General features: G+C 31.6%; 1 protein-coding gene across 1 annotated transcript in view; it reads left to right on the top strand.

Annotated features, from left to right (window-relative positions):
- The window catches only part of LOC139842379 (uncharacterized), a 125,482-nt gene that overhangs the window by 15,444 nt on the left and 91,578 nt on the right, over positions 1-18,460 (top strand). The window lies entirely within an intron of this gene.

Below are 18,460 nucleotides of genomic sequence, written 5' to 3'. Positions count from 1 at the left end.
TAAAAAGTACAAAGTACAATCAAAGTGGTTCAAATTATTGATGAGAAACGTCTAAAAATTACAAGAGTACGAGCCGCAAAATGCAAAGTACAAGATATTAAATCGTACGAAAGGACGTTCGAAAATCCGGAACCGGGACATGAACCAACTTTCAACGCGCGATGCATTGGAGCTAAAATTACAAGTCAACTATGCACATAAATATAATATAATATATAAATAATTCTTAAAATTATATATATATATATAATATTATATATTAAAAATCGTCGGCAAACTAGAAAACAAAGTTATGTGAGCTGGATCAGAGGGCCATGTGATCGCATGGCCTGGAAGCTTTAAATCCATACGATCACATGGATGACTGTAGCAGGTCAGGTCCTATAAAGTTCGCGAGTTCTGGCCGAATTTATTACTCCTTTTTCTAATCTCTCTCTCACAAATATATATATATATATATATATATATATATATATATATATATATATATATATATATATATATATTTATAATTTTAATTTTAATTTAAGATTAATAATAATAAGGTTATGTTAGCGAATGTTGTAAGTGTGTAAGTCGAAATTCTGTCCGTGTAACGCTACGCTATTATTAATCATTGTAAGTTATGTTCAACCTTTTTAAATTAATATCTCGTAGCTAAGTTATTATTATGCTTATTTAAATTGAAGTAATCGTGATATTGGGCTAAATATTAAAGACGGGGTAATTGGGCTTTGCACCATAATTGGGGTTTGGACAAAAGAACGACACTTGTGGAAATTGGACTATGGGCTATTAATGGGCTTTATATTAACTAAACGATACCTCATTAATTTAATATAAAGATTACAATTTGACGTATCTATATATAACCACATACGCTTAATCGGGTACGGTGGGGCGAGATATCTATAAATACGAATTATCATTCATTTTACCGGACACGGGGATGGATTAATAGTTAATGGACTCATTAAAATAGGGGTGGATTACATTCAAGGGTAATTGGTGTAATTGTTAACAAAGTAGTAAAATATTGGATTACACGCAGTCGATAACCTGGTGTATTCATTAAACAAAGTATTAAGACCTTGTTACAGTTCGAATCCCCAATTAGTTGGAATATTTGACTTCGGGTATAAGGATAATTTGACGAAGACTCTCGCACTTTATATTTATGACTGATGGACTATTATGGACAAAACCGTATGGACATATCGAATAATCCAGGACAAAGGACAATTAACCCATGATAATAAACTAAAATTAACACGTCGAACATCATGATTACAGAAGTTTAAATAAGCATAATTCCTTTATTTTATATCTTATCGCATTTTTAATTATCGCACTTTTATTTACTGTCATTTTATTAATCGCACTTTTATTATCATTTACTTTACGCTTTAAATTAAATCATTTGTATATTTAATATTTTACATTAGGTTTTAATTGCGACTTAAGACATAAAATCGACAAACCGGTCATTAAACGGTAAAAACCCCCTTTTATAATAATAATACTACTTATATATATATATATATATATATATATATATATATATATATATATATATATATATATATATATATATATATATATATATATTTACAATTATAGGTTAAAATAATTATAGCGTTAAACTTGTCTAGCTCCCTGCGGAACGAACTGGACGTACTAAAAACTACACTACTGTACGATTAGGTACACTGCCTATAAGTGTTGTAGCAAGGTTTAGGTATATCCACTCTATAAATAAATAAATAAATAAATAAATAACTTGTGTAAAATTGTATCGTATTTAATAGTATTTCATAATTAAAATATAATTATTTCGTACCCCTCTGGTTTAACATCAAGTATTTTTGGCGCCGCTGCCGGGGACCGTAAAGCGAAACGCTATAAAAAAAAAATTTAGTTTTTAAGTTATTTTTGTAAAAATATTTTTCATATAAATATTGAAATACAAAAATATAAAAAAAGTATATATAAATATTTAAGTGTTATAAATAGAAAATATCTTTTTTTAAAAAAAGTATAAAAATATTTTTTTTTGTTTAGTTCTTAAAATTATAACTTATATTTTTATTTTGTAAACTTAAAAAATCAAATTATAAATTAAAAACAGAAAAAAAAATAAGTAAAAAGAATCGAGCTTGGAAACTGTAGCAGCCCAATTTGTGATCTGAACATCTGGGCCATGCGACCGCATGAACTCGTAGGCTAAAATCCATGCGACCGCATGGTATTCTCTGACACGTCTGAAACCTTTGACCATCCTAAATAAATTAATTACGGAGTATTATTAATTATTATTATTATTAAACCCTAATTAGGGTTTAGTTATTTATTAATTAGTTTTAGTTTTATTTAATTTGTATTTTTAAGTTATAATTAATTTTATTAAATATATAAACTTAATACTATTATAAAATAATAATATAAAAATAATATTTTTATAAAATTGTAATTTTATCAATTTTTTTTAGTATTTTTATAAATTGTATATTTTGCATCTTTTTAAGCGTAATTTTATAATTTTTCGTTCGTAATTAGTTTTAATCTAGTATTTTGCCGTAGTTTATTTTTATCTCTAGATTTTTAGGCTTTGCCGTAAAATCCCTTTAGTGCTTTTTCTTTAGACTAAGACTTAGGCACTTTATAATTTTGCGACGCCGTTTTAAGATTTTAGTACTTTTTAAGTTATTGCCGTTTTGGATATAGAATTCTTTTTAAGCTTTAATACCTTTAGACGTAAGTTTTAATTTTTAGTTTTTAGAATTCTAATTTTCGACGCTTATTTTCTTATTTTTATTTTTTACTGTTTGTTTTTCGACATTTGTTTTTCGACCTTTTATTTTTCGACGTTTTTCGACGAGCTCTTTTTCTTTCTTATTTCTCGATGCTCTAGTTTTTAGGACATAGAATTTTCTATTTCTTCTCTACAATTTCAAAACGAAAAAATTATTTTAAGCGGTTAAATTGATAGACATCTAAAATTTTCTGGTTCGTAGTAATAGTTGGATTTGTTAGTGGCGAGTTGTGGGCTTCCGATTAAAAGGGTCCTGCCTACCTGCTGCATCTATTGGCTATTCGAAACGTGGGCAAAATCAGAAAAGTCTATTAATTTGATAGCTTATATAATTTTTATCTTTTATAACTAATAGGATATTCAGTGAATGCACCGAGCAAAACGTTCACCACCTTTCATACGTTCACCTCCTGTAACTCGATCAAGACATCTAGCCAACATTGTCGCCGTTGATTTTTCTTTAAAATCGTCATCTAGTCGACCAAGTACTCCAATTCAAATTTCCGATAATCCATTTTTTGAACCCGACCTCACAATTGAGAATCCGAAGGATATTCAGGGACAATTCAGAGATCCTGAACCATTAATCATTCCTCCTGAACCACAAATCACTCATCCAGAGATTGTCGAGGAAGAAACCATTAAATCAGAATCTTCTAGTGATTCAGATTCAACAAATTCAATCATGGAGAATCTGGAACCTCTAATAATGGAAGACCGAATGAGAGCTAAACGCACTGGCCAAGGTCATGCAATTACTTAACCAGACATTAATGCGCCAGATTATTAAATCAAAGGACAAATCCTACACATGGTAACTAATCAATGCCAATTTAGTGGTGCGCCGAAGGAAGATCCAAATGAATATCTTCGTACCTTTAATAGGATCTATACTCTATTCAAAATCAGAGAAGTTGAGGATGAACAGATCTATCTCATGTTATTTCCCTGGACTTTAAAGGGAGAAACCAAAGATTGGTTAGAATCATTACCTGAAGGGGCGATTGATACATGAGACGTTTTAGTTGAAAAATTTCTTAAGCAATTCTTTCCGGCATCTAAAGTCGTGAGACTTCAAGGAGAAATTGTTACGTTCACGCAAAAGTCAAATGAAACTCTATATGAGGCATGGACAAGATTTGGAAAGTTGTTAAGAGGATGTCTGCAACATGGTTTAGACACTTATCAAATAGTACGAATATTCTACCAAGGATGCGACATCACTACACGAAAAGACATCGATATAGCAGCTGGTGGTTCCATTATGAAGAAAACCGCAACTGAAGCTTACAAAATTATTGATAACACTGCTTCTCACTCACATGAGTGGCATCAAGAAAAAGATATCGTTAGATCATCTAAAGCAGCTAGAGCCGATTCTACCCATGACTTTGATTCCATGTCCGCAAAGATAGATGCTTTCGAGAGATGAATGGAAAAGATGACTAAAGATATTCACGCAATACGAATTAGTTGTGAGCAGTGTGGAGGACCACATTTGACAAAAGATTGTCTCAGTATTGAACAAACAATGGAACAAAGAGAGAATATTTCATACATAAACCAAAGGCCTGGAAATAATTATCAGAATAATTATCAACCGCCAAGACCAAACTACAATCGGAATTATAACCAAAATGTTCCATACAACAACCAACAAGGTCCTAGCAATCAACAAGTATCCAACAATACTTACAATCAGCAAAGACCTATTTTTCCAATTAAACCACTACAAACCGATGATAAAAAGCCAAATTTAGAAGATATGATGTCGACGCTAGTTGAATCTCAAACGCAGTTTTTCACATCTCAGAAACAAACCAATGAACAAAATGCTCAAGCATTTAGAAATCAACAAGCTTCTATTCAAAATCTAGAACAAGAAGTAAGCAACCTAGCAAGGTTGATAGGTGAAAGAAAACCGCGGAGTCTACCTAGTGATACAAATGCTAACCCCCGGAAAGAAACAGCTAAAGCCATTACCACTAGAAGTGGTATTACACTTAAACCACCTGAATATCCTAAAATTTCTGATGACTCTATTCTTACTCCACAAGAACCACAATCTGAGCAAGAAAAGAAATCAGAACCGGTAGTTGAAAAGGTTAATGAAGATAACACAGTTAAGGCTAAACCTTATGTTAAACCATATCAACCACCACTTCCTTACCCGAGTAAAATGAGAAAAGAAAGACTTGAAGCCGAGCAATCCAAATTCTTGGATATGTTTAAACAAATAAATGTCAATCTTCCTTTCATTGATGTGATTTCAGGAATGCCTAGATATGCTAAATTTCTGAAAGATCTAATCACAAATAGAAAGAAAATGGATGAACTCTCGGCTGTTACTATGAATGCAAATTGTTCTGCAGTGCTGTTGAATAAGATACCAGAAAAATTATCAGATCCAGGAAGTTTCACAATTCCATGTTTTCTGGGTAGTCTTAGTTCAATAGAATCATTGGCAGACTTAGGAGCTAGTATAAATTTAATGCCATATTCACTATACGCTAAACTAGACCTTGGAGAATTGAAACCAACACGAATAAGCATACAACTAGCCGATCGATCAGTAAAATATCCTAGAGGGATAATGGAAAACATGCTAGTTAAAGTTGGTACTTTAGTATTTCCAGTAGATTTTGTTATTCTGGACATGGAAGAAGATTCTCGAGTTCCTCTTATATTAGGAAGACCATTTTTAAACACGGCTAAAGCAATAATAGACGTGTTCGGTAAGAAACTGACCCTAAGTATAGAGGACGAGAGTGTTACCTTTTCTGTTGATAGAGCCATGCAACAAACGCAATCTGAAGATGATACATGTTATTACATTCAAACTATAGATTCACATGTAGAATTGTTAGAAGAATTTCCAGAATTACAAGGAACAGGAGAATGTTCTTTGGGAGAAGGAACTGAACCAATTGATGAAGCTGAAATGTTAGCTACACTCATGGCTAATGAATATGAACCAACAATAGAAGAACTTCAAATGCTAAAAGAAGAAGATAGATATCGATACAAATCATCGATAGAAGAACCATCGACATTAGAGTTAAAGCCACTTCCAAACCATTTGGAATATGCTTATTTACATGGTGAATCTAAATTACCTGTAATAATATCGTCTTCTCTTACAGAAAATGAAAAATCTCAACTCATTTCTGTGCTAAAAGCTCATAAACCAGCTATTGCATGGAAGATTCATAACATTAAAGGCATAAGTCCTTCGTATTGCACACATAAAATCCTTATGGAAGAAGGTCATAAAACGTATGTGCAACGCCAACGAAGACTAAATCCTAATATGCAAGATGTTGTTAAGAAAGAAATTATTAAACTGCTAGATGCAGGTTTAATTTATCCAATCTCTGATAGTCAATGTGTAAGCCCAGTTCAATGTGTACCTAAGAAGGGTGGCATGACTGTCATCACAAATGAAAAAAATGAACTTATTCCTACTAGGACTGTAACAGGATGGCGTGTTTGTATTGATTATAGAAAATTAAATGACGCCACCAGAAAAGATCACTTTCCCTTACCTTTCATTGATCAAATGTTGGAAAGATTAGCCGGAAATAGTTACTATTGTTTTCTTGACGGTTTTTCTGGATATTTTCAAATTCCAATAGCATCCGAGGACCAAGAGAAAACCACGTTCACGTACCTTTATGGTACTTTTGCTTACAAACGCATGCCATTTGGACTTTGCAACGCCCCTGCAATCTTTCAAAGGTGCATGATGGCGATTTTTCACGACATGATAGAAGAATGCATGGAAGTTTTCATGGATGACTTTTCAGTCTTCGGTGATACATTTGAATCATGTCTAGTTAATCTTGAACGAATGCTTATTAGATGCGAGCAATCAAATCTAGTACTTAATTGGGAGAAATGCCATTTCATGGTTAAAGAAGGCATCGTTCTTGGTCATAAAATTTTAAAGGAAGGAATAGAAGTAGATAGAGCTAAAGTAGATGTAATTGCTAAACTTTGACATCCCACCAATGTTAGAGGAGTTAGGAGTTTTCTAGGGCATGCCGGTTTTTACTGACGTTTCATAAAAGATTTTTCTAAAATTGCCACTCCTATGAATAAACTCCTAGAAAAGGATGCTCCATTCATATTTTCGGATGAATGCATCAAATCTTTTAATATTCTTAAAGAAAAACTCACTAATGCGCCGATCATGATAAGTCCAAATTGGAATTTACCATTTGAACTTATGTATGATGCAAGTGATTTTGCAATGGGAGCCGTTTTAGGACAAAGGATTGAAAAACGATTTCAACCTATTTATTACGCTAGTAAGACGTTACAAGGAGCACAAATGAATTACACAACTACTGAAAAAGAACTCCTTGCTATTGTCTTTGCTTTTGACAAATTTTGTTCATATCTCATTCTAGCTAAAACGGTGGTCTATACTGATCATTCTGCTCTTAGATACCTATTTTCAAAACAAGATGCCAAACCACGATTAATCCGTTGGATCTTACTCTTACAAGAGTTCGATATTGAAATCCGAGACAAAAAGAGAGCAGAAAATCTCGCCGCTGATCATCTTTCTTATCTTGAAAATCCTGACTTAGAAGTTTTAAATGAATCGACCATACAAGATAACTTTCCTGATGAATATCTATTGAAGATAGATTATAATGAAATTCTATGGTTTGCAGACTATGCAAACTATTTAGTATGTGGATTCCTTGAAAAAGGGTTGTCGTACCAAAAACGAAAGAAATTATTTAGTGATGTAAAACACTATTTCTGGGAAGATCCACATTTGTTTAAAAGTTGTCCCGATAGAATAATACGCCGATGTGTATTCGGGGATGAAGCCAGTCAAATCTTAAACCATTGTCACACAGGACCAACAGGAGGGCATTATGGGCCTCAACTCACAGCAAGAAAAGTCTACTACCCTGGATTCTATTGGTCTACAATTTTCAAAGACGCACACCTTCTTTGTAAATCTTGTGATGCTTGTCAAAGGGCCGGAAAAATAAGTCAACGTGATGAAATGCCACAAAATGTCATTCAAGTATGTGAAGTATTTGACGTTTGGGGTATTGACTTTATGGGTCCATTTCCAAAATCTCATAATAATCTCTACATTCTCGTTGCCATTGATTATGTATCTAAATGGGCGGAAGCACAAGCTCTCCCAACTAACGATGCACGAGTTGTAGTCAACTTCTTAAAACGTCTTTTTGCTAGGTTCGGAACACCGAAAGCTTTAATAAGTGATCCGGGTACTCATTTTTGTAATAATCAACTTGAGAAAGTTCTCAAAAGATATGGAGTAACTCATAAAATCTCAACCGCTTATCATCCACAAACAAGTGGACAAGTTGAAAATACCAACCGAGCATTAAAACGTATTCTAGAGAAAACCGTAGGATCAAATCCGAAGGAATGGTCCATGAAATTGGAGGATGCACTCTGGGCTTTTAGAACAGCCTACAAAACTCCAATTGACACCACACCTTTTAAACTCGTTTACGGAAAAGCATGTCACCTTTAAGTAGAAATTGAGCACAAAGTATTTTGGGCTTTGAAGACATGTAATCTTGATTTACATGAAGCTGGACGTCTACGGTTAAGTCAACTAAACGAATTAGAAGAATTAAGACATGAAGCATATGAAAATTCATTAATCTATAAAGAAAGAACGAAGAAATGGCATGATAAAAGAATCAGAAGTTCAAAAGAATTTAAAGAAGGAGACAAAGTTCTTCTTTTCAATTCACGATTCAAGTTATTTCCTGGAAAATTGAAATCAAGATGGTCTGGACCATTCATAGTCAAAAGAGTTTTCCCATACGGAACAGTAGAATTAATAAATTCAAATGGGATTGAATTTAAAGTTAATGGTCACAGAATTAAACATTACATACATGGTCCAATGGAAGTTGACAATGAAGTTAATCACAATTTCAACACCACAGCTAACTAAGTGTGGGGAGAATCAAGTCTTTTTAAGGATAATATATATTTCTGTTAGAGTTAGATATTCTGTTTTCGTGTAGTTCTTGAGAATGGAATCCAAATGGTCTTTCCCTAGCAGACCCTAAAGAACTAGTCTTCTCCCTCCATTCTGAATTTTTATTTCTTTTAGGTTTTACGAGATGAAGAATTCCTTTGATCTGAACCATGGTCTACTACTACACGCTATGATTACTAAACGTAATAATAACACTTTCCCGAGTGAACTGGTATCATTCATAAGAGGAAAAATGGACGAAGTAAGGAAAGAACTCAGGAAAGATCATCATAAGACAGATTTTGGTAAAGGAAAATCAAAATCCGCAACAAAAAGAAGAGCACGACACCTTGAAAGATGTCATAAATGTGGAAAATGGTCACACAAAGGTAAATGTTTGAACAATCAAACATATTCAAATACCGAATTTGTTACTCTATGCAGAGAAGGACCGTTCATATGTTTAGAAGAAAAGTTATTGAAGAATCGAGGTTACGCTTATGTAGCTATGGAAAACCAAATCACACGACTCTCCTATGAGTCAGCTAAAGCAGGTCTCTGAGAATTCTTTCTCACAGGTAAGTATGTACAGTTTTTATTTTTATTTTTATTGCTTTTAACCTTTTGATAATAAACGCTGAATCGTTCGCTATGAAGTATTAAATTGATATTCAATAAAATTAGGTATGCGAAACCGAAATTATTGATATCATACAAAAATTTATTACATCACTGCGAAATTTACCGTTTATTCTTAAGGTATAAATATCTTTAATCAATCAATCCAAAAATATTTCAGAAATTCGCCAGGAGTAAAACTAGGTAAAATAGCAAAAATTACTTTACCCAAAAGAGGGGCATATATTTTTGATAATATTTGATTAATTAAAGTGGGATAAAAGACCAAAAAGATTTTTAATTTTAATTTTTACCTTGTTTTTAAAATTAATATATAAATATTAAATTATTAATGTAAATTTTTAAAATCAAAATATTTAAGTTTTTAAATATTTTAAAAATTAATAATTTTAATATAAGTTTGTAAAATTAATATATAAAAATATTAATGATATTTATATGAATTTTTAATTTTATGCATTTTAAATTTAAGTTCGGTGTGAATTTAAAAACAAAAATTTACTTTATTTCATTAAGCTAAAAATTTGATATTTAAAATTCATCGTGAGTTGAAGACTAGGTCATTGAACCGAAATTGCTTTACCCGAGGGCGGGACGAGAAATTTTATTATCATTATTTTTAATCTTATTAAATTAAAGTATGCCAAAAACATTAAAAAACCAAAAAATCTTTGCTTTTAAAACGACGCTTAAAAAGTGACAAATTTTAAAATTTTGTCGAGAGACGGACTAGGACAATGATCCGAAACGCCCTCATTCTTAAAAAACAAATTTTTAAAATTAATCTATTATTATGTTTAACAAGTAAAAGGTTTTTATTTAAAAAAAAAATCAGGGACCCATGCGATCGCATGGGATTTACCCTGTAACCTCATGCGATCGCATAGAGGCAAAATTCTGGGCAGAAACAAAAAGGCAAGAGTTGTTCTGCTTCTTCACAAACATACACACATACATACGCGAATACTCTCCCAAATCACCCCTAAAATCATCAATTTTTCACCAAATTCAATCAAATTTCGTTCTACAATTAGCTACAATCATGCCTTTTCTCAGATGAGGAAGCAAAAAGGTAAAATTTTTACCCATAAACCCATAAATTTCCTACTTTTTGTGATAATTTTAATTAATTGCAATAATTTAATTTTGTTAATTTCTAGTGTAATTAGAGTTAAATTGTTAGTATATTATGCATGTATAACCTAGATTGATGCTATTTAACATGATTTGAAGCTAAAAACTTCAAAATTTTTAGAAATCTAGGGTTTGTGTTCTTGAGCGATTTGGGGTTTTTTTGATATAAACAGGTTATGGCCAATTTTTGTCATGAATTATTGCTAAATTAAGTAGTGTAACATGTTTAGGTAGCTAAATGATCCAAACTTTGATCCTAAACATGATTTTTGAGAATTAAAGTGGACTTTTTAAGTCTAAAATTCATGAACTTGATTAAATTGATGTAAATGCCATTTGAAACTTGTTTAATTGCTAGTAATGGTTATTTTAACATGTTATTTGAGTTGAATGCTTATGAACTTTGTAAACATTTTCATATATGCTTATTTGAAAAAGTGTAGAATTGATAAAAATATGAAATTAAGTATAAGTTTAATATGGATTAAACATATTATTGTAATTGTTTTAATTTGTTATTTTGCTAACACTAATGCATATTTGGATGCACAAATTTTGTGTTTAATGTGTTTTGCAGAGAAATACCGATACTGATAGTGCATCATCATCATCTAAGCAACCTGCTCCGGAACCACAGCCAGAGATGCAATATCACGAAACGGAGCAACAATAGGAACAACAACAAAAACATGATGATCAACATGTACCATACTATGAGCCGGATCCACAATTTTTTATTACCTACGTAGTATTTCCCGCTAACCATATAGTAGAACACCCAACAATTCATGAAGAACAGTTGCATCCCAATTTAAGAATTGATAGAAGTTGGAGAGATTACCCGACGTACCAAAGTAACAAATTTAAACTGGTAACGAAAAATGTAGAAGTACACAGGGTAATTGATTGGGAGCCTTTGGAAAGGGTCCAACTAGCTAACCCAGTTAGACTACATCTAATCCAAAGGTATGTCAGCTCTTCTTTTCCCGATTGGGAACGTTTATTTACCACTCGTAGGCCTGTATATAAAGAGTGGTGTGTTGAGCTTATATGTACTATCACTTTTAATAAGGATGTAGATAGGTTAGATGATAAGAGTTTTCTTAGATTTTTACTTGGCCGTAGGATGTACAGAATGTCCGTGCTGGACATGGCCAGGGCTTTACAGATTTACACTCCCGCTGAATTACTACTACCTGATTGTACAAATTTGATTTATCATGGTAAGAGGGTAGATATGAATTTTGACGAGCACGCCGTCTGGAGGCGTATGTCAAATTATAATGTTTTTTCGCGGGGAGGAAGACACTCCTATTTAGATATTAACAAAGCAGAGTTTCGTATTATACATAGATTTTTAGCTAATTCGATTACACAAAGAGGTAACAACAAGGAGAAAATAACCTTACACGATTTATTTTACCTTAAGTGTATTCGAAACACTAGAAGCTTTGTTAATATCCCCTACTGTGTTGGTTTTTATCTGTCTAAAATGGTGGAAGGAATACAGGACGGGGGAATAATAGGAGGAGGTATTTTTGTTACTTTCATTGGGGAATATTTAGGCGTAGATAGGGATCAAGGGGGTCCGATGCTGGTGTGTAGGGAACCGGATGAGACTTTAGGATTGCGGGTCTATTAAGGTGCAAAGGTATTAAAGAGCAGACGCAATCAGGCAGTACCATATCAGGGCTCTCATCCACAGGTAGAGAGAGGTTCAGATGAGGAGATGAAGGAAGCGGATGACATTAGGGATGTCATTAGGGAGGCTGTTACTGACGTTTACCAGCGTATAGATGAGGTAGAAATGACAAACGAGGCTAGACATAGTCAGTACGAGCAGTGGCACGCCGAGAATGTGTACGAGCATTCCAGGCAACGACAGCATGATAGATGGCACTATCATCAGCATCTGATCATGAGTCAGCTATCACCTCAGGTACTAAATAACTATGTACCGACTCGACCTGCTTACTATCCGCCACACCAGCCCGATATGCGACCACCATTTACTCTCTACGACCCCAACCAAGCCTATCAGCACACCTATAACCAACCGTGGAACCTGACCGACGACATGAACTGAAACCCCTATCCAGATTGATACAGTTCCCGTTGGTGATTTTTTATCTTTTATTATTTTTATTTACTTATGTTTAAAACATATAATATTGTGATACTTTTATGTAATTTTTAACATTTTTTTTATTTTTTTACTAATATTTCGTATTTATAATTTGAAAGTGGGATGTTAAGTCCCATTTCAAATTACCATGCATGTTATTATTTGTATGAATGTATATTGTCAATTGTACACAACAGGGTAAAACAGCGAACTTTCAAAGACTGGCATTAAGTTCAGCAAAAGCTACTAATTTTGACGACAAAATGAAAAACAAGTGTGATGTAACAACAGACGGAATGAACAAATGATATGCACCATTTATCATTTAACAAATAAACGCCAATATGTTTGAAAACTTTAGTAAAATTTAATCATTTTTCTACGCTAATCACCCTCAATAATTTAAATTGTACTGATTTCTTGCAAATGAGGGCATTGCAAGATCTTAAGTGTGGGAAGAGGTTAAATTCTTTCATATTTTAAAAATTTTAAATTTAAACACTTGGTTACCATTAAAAATACTAGTAACACAGTAGTTGTATTAGAATCTAGTGCTCTCTGATAATAAAGAACAGCCCTAGTCTTATATACTGACTACCCAATTCTAGTAAAAGTTTTCAAAATTTTCAACTAAATGAACTCAAAATTATGTTTATACATATTTATGAACGATAAGCCTAGGTGTTAACACCAAAAATATTGTTACCTCGGAAAGGACATAAATTGAGAAACAACTCAAAACGCTTGAATTCAGTTAAAATGGAATAGAGATGTAACGACCCGGATTTTTCCGTTAATATATAGAAGATTAATATTTACATAATTAATGTTTCCAACATGTTAAGCAATCAAACTCATTAAGACTTGATTATTTGAAATGAATTTTATACAAACATTTGGCCACCCCGTATGTCTGACGATTCACGAACGTCATAATTCGTAATAATTATTTAATGACGTATATATGAATATAAATATATACTCATGATTGTTAAATGATATTTAAGTATCTCATTACATATATTAACAATTGGTTATATACATAAAATGAGATTACTAACTTAAAGACTTCAAGACTATATACATATATATAACGATTAACGTTGTAATAACTTCTAAATTAAAATGTATGTATATGTATTGTATTAATATGTATTAATACACTTTTGAAGGACTTAAACATATATACTAACATACTTATACTCAACAAAGATAGCTATACTCATAATCTCATTCAATTCCATCAAGAATTCTATTCGTATTCATTCGGTATTTACACCCGTATCATACCCAGCTTCCATACTTAAATACTATGAGTATATACCAATATAAAATACCAATTATAGCCTCCTTAGCAGCCCTTTGAGTCACAAGACAAGGATAAACATGATGGAGACTTGTGGGAACCAACATTTAACTTCTAGTTTACATTATTATGCTATATTCCAAATTTTGATAAAGTCTCTTAACCATATACATAAACCATGACTTTTAACACTCTTTTTACTCATTTATATCAGCTATTTAACTTACCTTCACTCTCATAATACTCACACACAAGAACTCCAAGTATTCTCTCCATTTCTTACTCTTTAAACACTCTTTAAACACACATACTTCAAGTACTAGAAAATCTTCATTCACTTTGATCATAAACTAGCTTCAAGAACACTTTGTTAACTCATCTACTCCTCTTTATCAAGGTAAGAATCATATATAATATTTGGTTCAATTCATATACTTATAACTATCTTAATTCAAGATAGAAATCTTATTCGAACTTTTGTTCATTCTATGATTCTACTCCAAGGATTACAAGCCATCAAGGATATCTTTGATCACAAGATTATCATCTTATTTTATCAGAAACTTTGTTCATTTAATTTTAGGTAGTCACCTTATTCATAATCTTTTTCGATTCATATCCATATAGCTATCTTATTATGAGTTTATAACTTACAACAACAAGAACATAGTTTAGATTAATTCTAAACTTGTTCACAAACAAACTTAATCCTTCTAACTTGACTTTTAAAATACTTCAACACATGTATTATGACAGTATGTCAAGCTAACATAAGGATATAAAACTTGTAAACACGAAGAACACCTTAAAACTGAACATACGTCGTCATAGATCATCGGGGGCTGTTTTGGGTTTGATTTTAAAAACCTATCTTAAACTTTGAATTAAAAGATTTCCTTTGGTGAAAAATCTTATTTTATATGGATATTAAATATATCCAAAATCCATGGTTAAACTCTAATTGGAAGTATGTTTTTCAAAAGAGTCATCAAGATGTCGTTTTTACGACGGATATGACTATCTTCTTGTATTTGACACCTAAGCTGTATTTTCAACAATAAACATATACTTTTTCTATTTAGATTAATAAATAATGGTTTGATACAAAACTATGACAAGTCGAATCACTCAAAACGGATTTGTAACGAAGAAATTATGGGTAAAACAAAATTGGAAATTTTTGTTTGTTTTTAGCTACGGTTTTGATTAACAAAAATGGATGCTAACCTTATCCTAGCTAACTTACCTTGTATCCTACATGTATTTATACATGTCTTTTTCCCGAACTTTTGGAAATACAATTTATAATAGTCGTGATTAAGTTCTACGACAATATATTATAGTCTTAATAAAGATCGTAAGGCACCATATATATATATATATATATATATATATATATATATATATATATATATATATATATATATATATATATATATATATATATATATATATATATATATGACTTGATCACCGTGGATTCGTATACAAAGTTTTGACATATCATTTTGACTTCTTCTATATATATTATTGGAACGAACTATAAGACACCATTGGCAGTAATCTCGAGTTAGCTGTGGGTCGAAGTGGATTCCAACATAATATATATACTTTGAGTTGTGATCGAGCCTGAGACATGTATACAATGGGTCGCGGATTGCTTCAGACAATATACATATTATGTGTCTTATTATATTAAGACAATATATTATAGTGTTAGTAAATTCTAACACAATATACGCATTTATATTTATATATACATTTATACTGTTGGACTATCGGACTATTGGACTACGACCCAGTGTATACACGTCTCAGGCTAGATCACAACTCAAAGTATATATATTTTTAGAATCAACCTCAACCCTGTATAGCTAACTCCAACATTACTGCATATAGAGTGTCTATGGTTGTTCCAAATAATATATATACATGGGTCGATATGATATGTCAAAAAATTTGCATACGTGTCTATGGTATCCCAAGATTACATAATATATTAGAATACATGTATAATACAATATAAGTTAGTTAGGATATGATTTGTATAGATTTGTTAAACATTTCCCGTAGCTAAAAAGATCAAAAATATCCAATCTTGTTTTACCCATAACTTCTTCATTTTAAATCCGTTTTGAGTGAATAAAATTGCTATGGTTTCATATTGAACTCTATTTTATGAATCTAAATAGAAAAATTATAGGTTTATAGTCGAAAATATAATTTACAAGTCATTTTTTTAAAGGTAGTCATTTCAGTCGAAAGAACGATGTCTAGATGACCATTTTAGAAAACATACTTCTACTTTGAGTTTAACCTTGATTTTTGGATATAGTTTCATGTTCATATGAAAAATCATTTTCCCAGAAGAACAACTTTTAAATCAAAGTTTATCATAGATTTTAATTATCCAAACCAAAACAGCCCCCGGTTTCACTATGACGGCGTATATCCGATTTTATGGTGTTCATCGTGTTTCCAGGTTTTAAATCATTAAGTAAGCATATCATATAGATATAGAACATGTGTTTAGTTGATTTTAAAAGTCAAGTTAGAAGGATTAACTTTTGTTTGCAAACAAGTTTAGAATTAACTAAACTATGTTCTAGTGATTACAAGTTTAAACCTTCGAATAAGGTAGCTTTATATGTATGAATCGAATGATGTTATGAACATCATTACTACCTCAAGTTTTCAGGATAAAACTACTGGAAATGAAAAATATGGATCTAGCTTCAAAGGATCCTTGGATGGCTTGAAAGTTCTTGAAACAGAATCATGACACGAAAACAGTTCAAGTAAGATTTTCACTCGAAATAAGATTGTTATAGTTGTAGAAATTGAATCAAAGCTTGAATATGAATATTACCTTGAATTAGAAAGATAACCTACTGTAAATAACAAAGGTTCCTTGATCTTAGATGATTACTTGGAATGGATTAGAAAGCTTGGAAGTAGACTTGCAAACTTGGAAGTATTCTTGATTTTTATGAAACTATACTTATGGAATTTATGAAGAACACTTAGAACTTGAAGATGGAACTTGAGATAGATCAATTAGATGAAGAAAATTGAAGAATTAAAGTGTTTGTAGGTGTTTTTGGTCGTTGGTATATGGATTAGATATAAAGGATATGTAATTTTGTTTTCATGTAAATATGTCATGAATGATTACTCATATTTTTGTAATTTTATGAGATATTTCATGCTAGTTACCAAATGATGGTTCCCACATATGTTAGATGACTCACATAGGCTGCTAATTTCTGATCATTGGAGTGTATATACCAATAGTACATACATCTAAAAGCTGTGTATTGTACGAGTACGAATACGGGTGCATACGAGTAGAATTGTTGATGAAACTGAACGAGGATGTAATTGTAAGCATTTTTGTTAAGTAGAAGTATTTTGATAAGTGTCTTGAAGTCTTTCAAAAGTGTATGAATACATATTAAAACACTACATGTATATACATTTTAACTGAGTCGTTAAGTCATCGTTAGTCGTTACATGTAAATGTTGTTTTGAAACCTTTAGGTTAACGATCTTGTTAAATGTTGTTAACCCATTGTTTATTATATCAAATGAGATGTTAAATTGTTACATTATCATGATATTATGATATATAATATATCTTAGTATGATATATATACAGTTAAATGTCGTTACAACGATAATCGTTACATATATGACTCGTTTCGAAATCATTAAGTTAGTAGTCTTATTTTTACATATGTAGTTCATTGTTAATACACTTAATGATATATTTACTTATCATTTAGCATAATTAACCAAGTGTATCAATATCTTAATATGATTCATATGTACCTAGTAAGACGTTGTTATAACGATAATCGTTATATATATCGTTTTCGAGTTTCTTAATTTAATAGACTCATTTTTATGTATATAAATCATTGTTAAAATACCTAATGAGATACTTACTTATAATAAAATCATGTTAACTATATATATAACCATATATATGTCATTGTATAGTTTTTACAAGTTTTAACGTTCGTGAATCACCGGTCAACTTGGGTGGTCAATTGTCAATATGAAACCTATTTCAATTAATCAAGTCTTAACAAGTTTGATTGCTTAACATGTTGGAAACATTTAGTCATGTAAATATCAATCTCAATTAATATATATAAACATGGAAAAGTTCGGGTCACTACAGTGCCTACCAGTTAAATAAATTTCGTCCCGAAATTTTAAGCTGTTGAAGGTGTTGACGAATCTTCTGGAAATAGATGCGGGTATTTCTTCTTCATCTGATCTTCACTCTCCCAGGTGAACTCGGGTCCTCTACGAGCATTCCATCGAACCTTAATAATCGGTATCTTGTTTTGCTTAAGTCTCTTAACCTCACGATCCATTATTTCGACGGGTTCTTCAATGAATTGAAGTTTTTCATTGATTTGGATTTTGTCCAACAGAATAGTGAGA

Source organism: Rutidosis leptorrhynchoides, chromosome 4, assembly GCF_046630445.1.
Source record: "Rutidosis leptorrhynchoides isolate AG116_Rl617_1_P2 chromosome 4, CSIRO_AGI_Rlap_v1, whole genome shotgun sequence".
NCBI classification, from domain to species: domain Eukaryota; kingdom Viridiplantae; phylum Streptophyta; class Magnoliopsida; order Asterales; family Asteraceae; genus Rutidosis; species Rutidosis leptorrhynchoides.
Note: the sequence above shows the minus strand (reverse complement) of the source record. Positions and strands in the feature narration are given on the sequence as shown.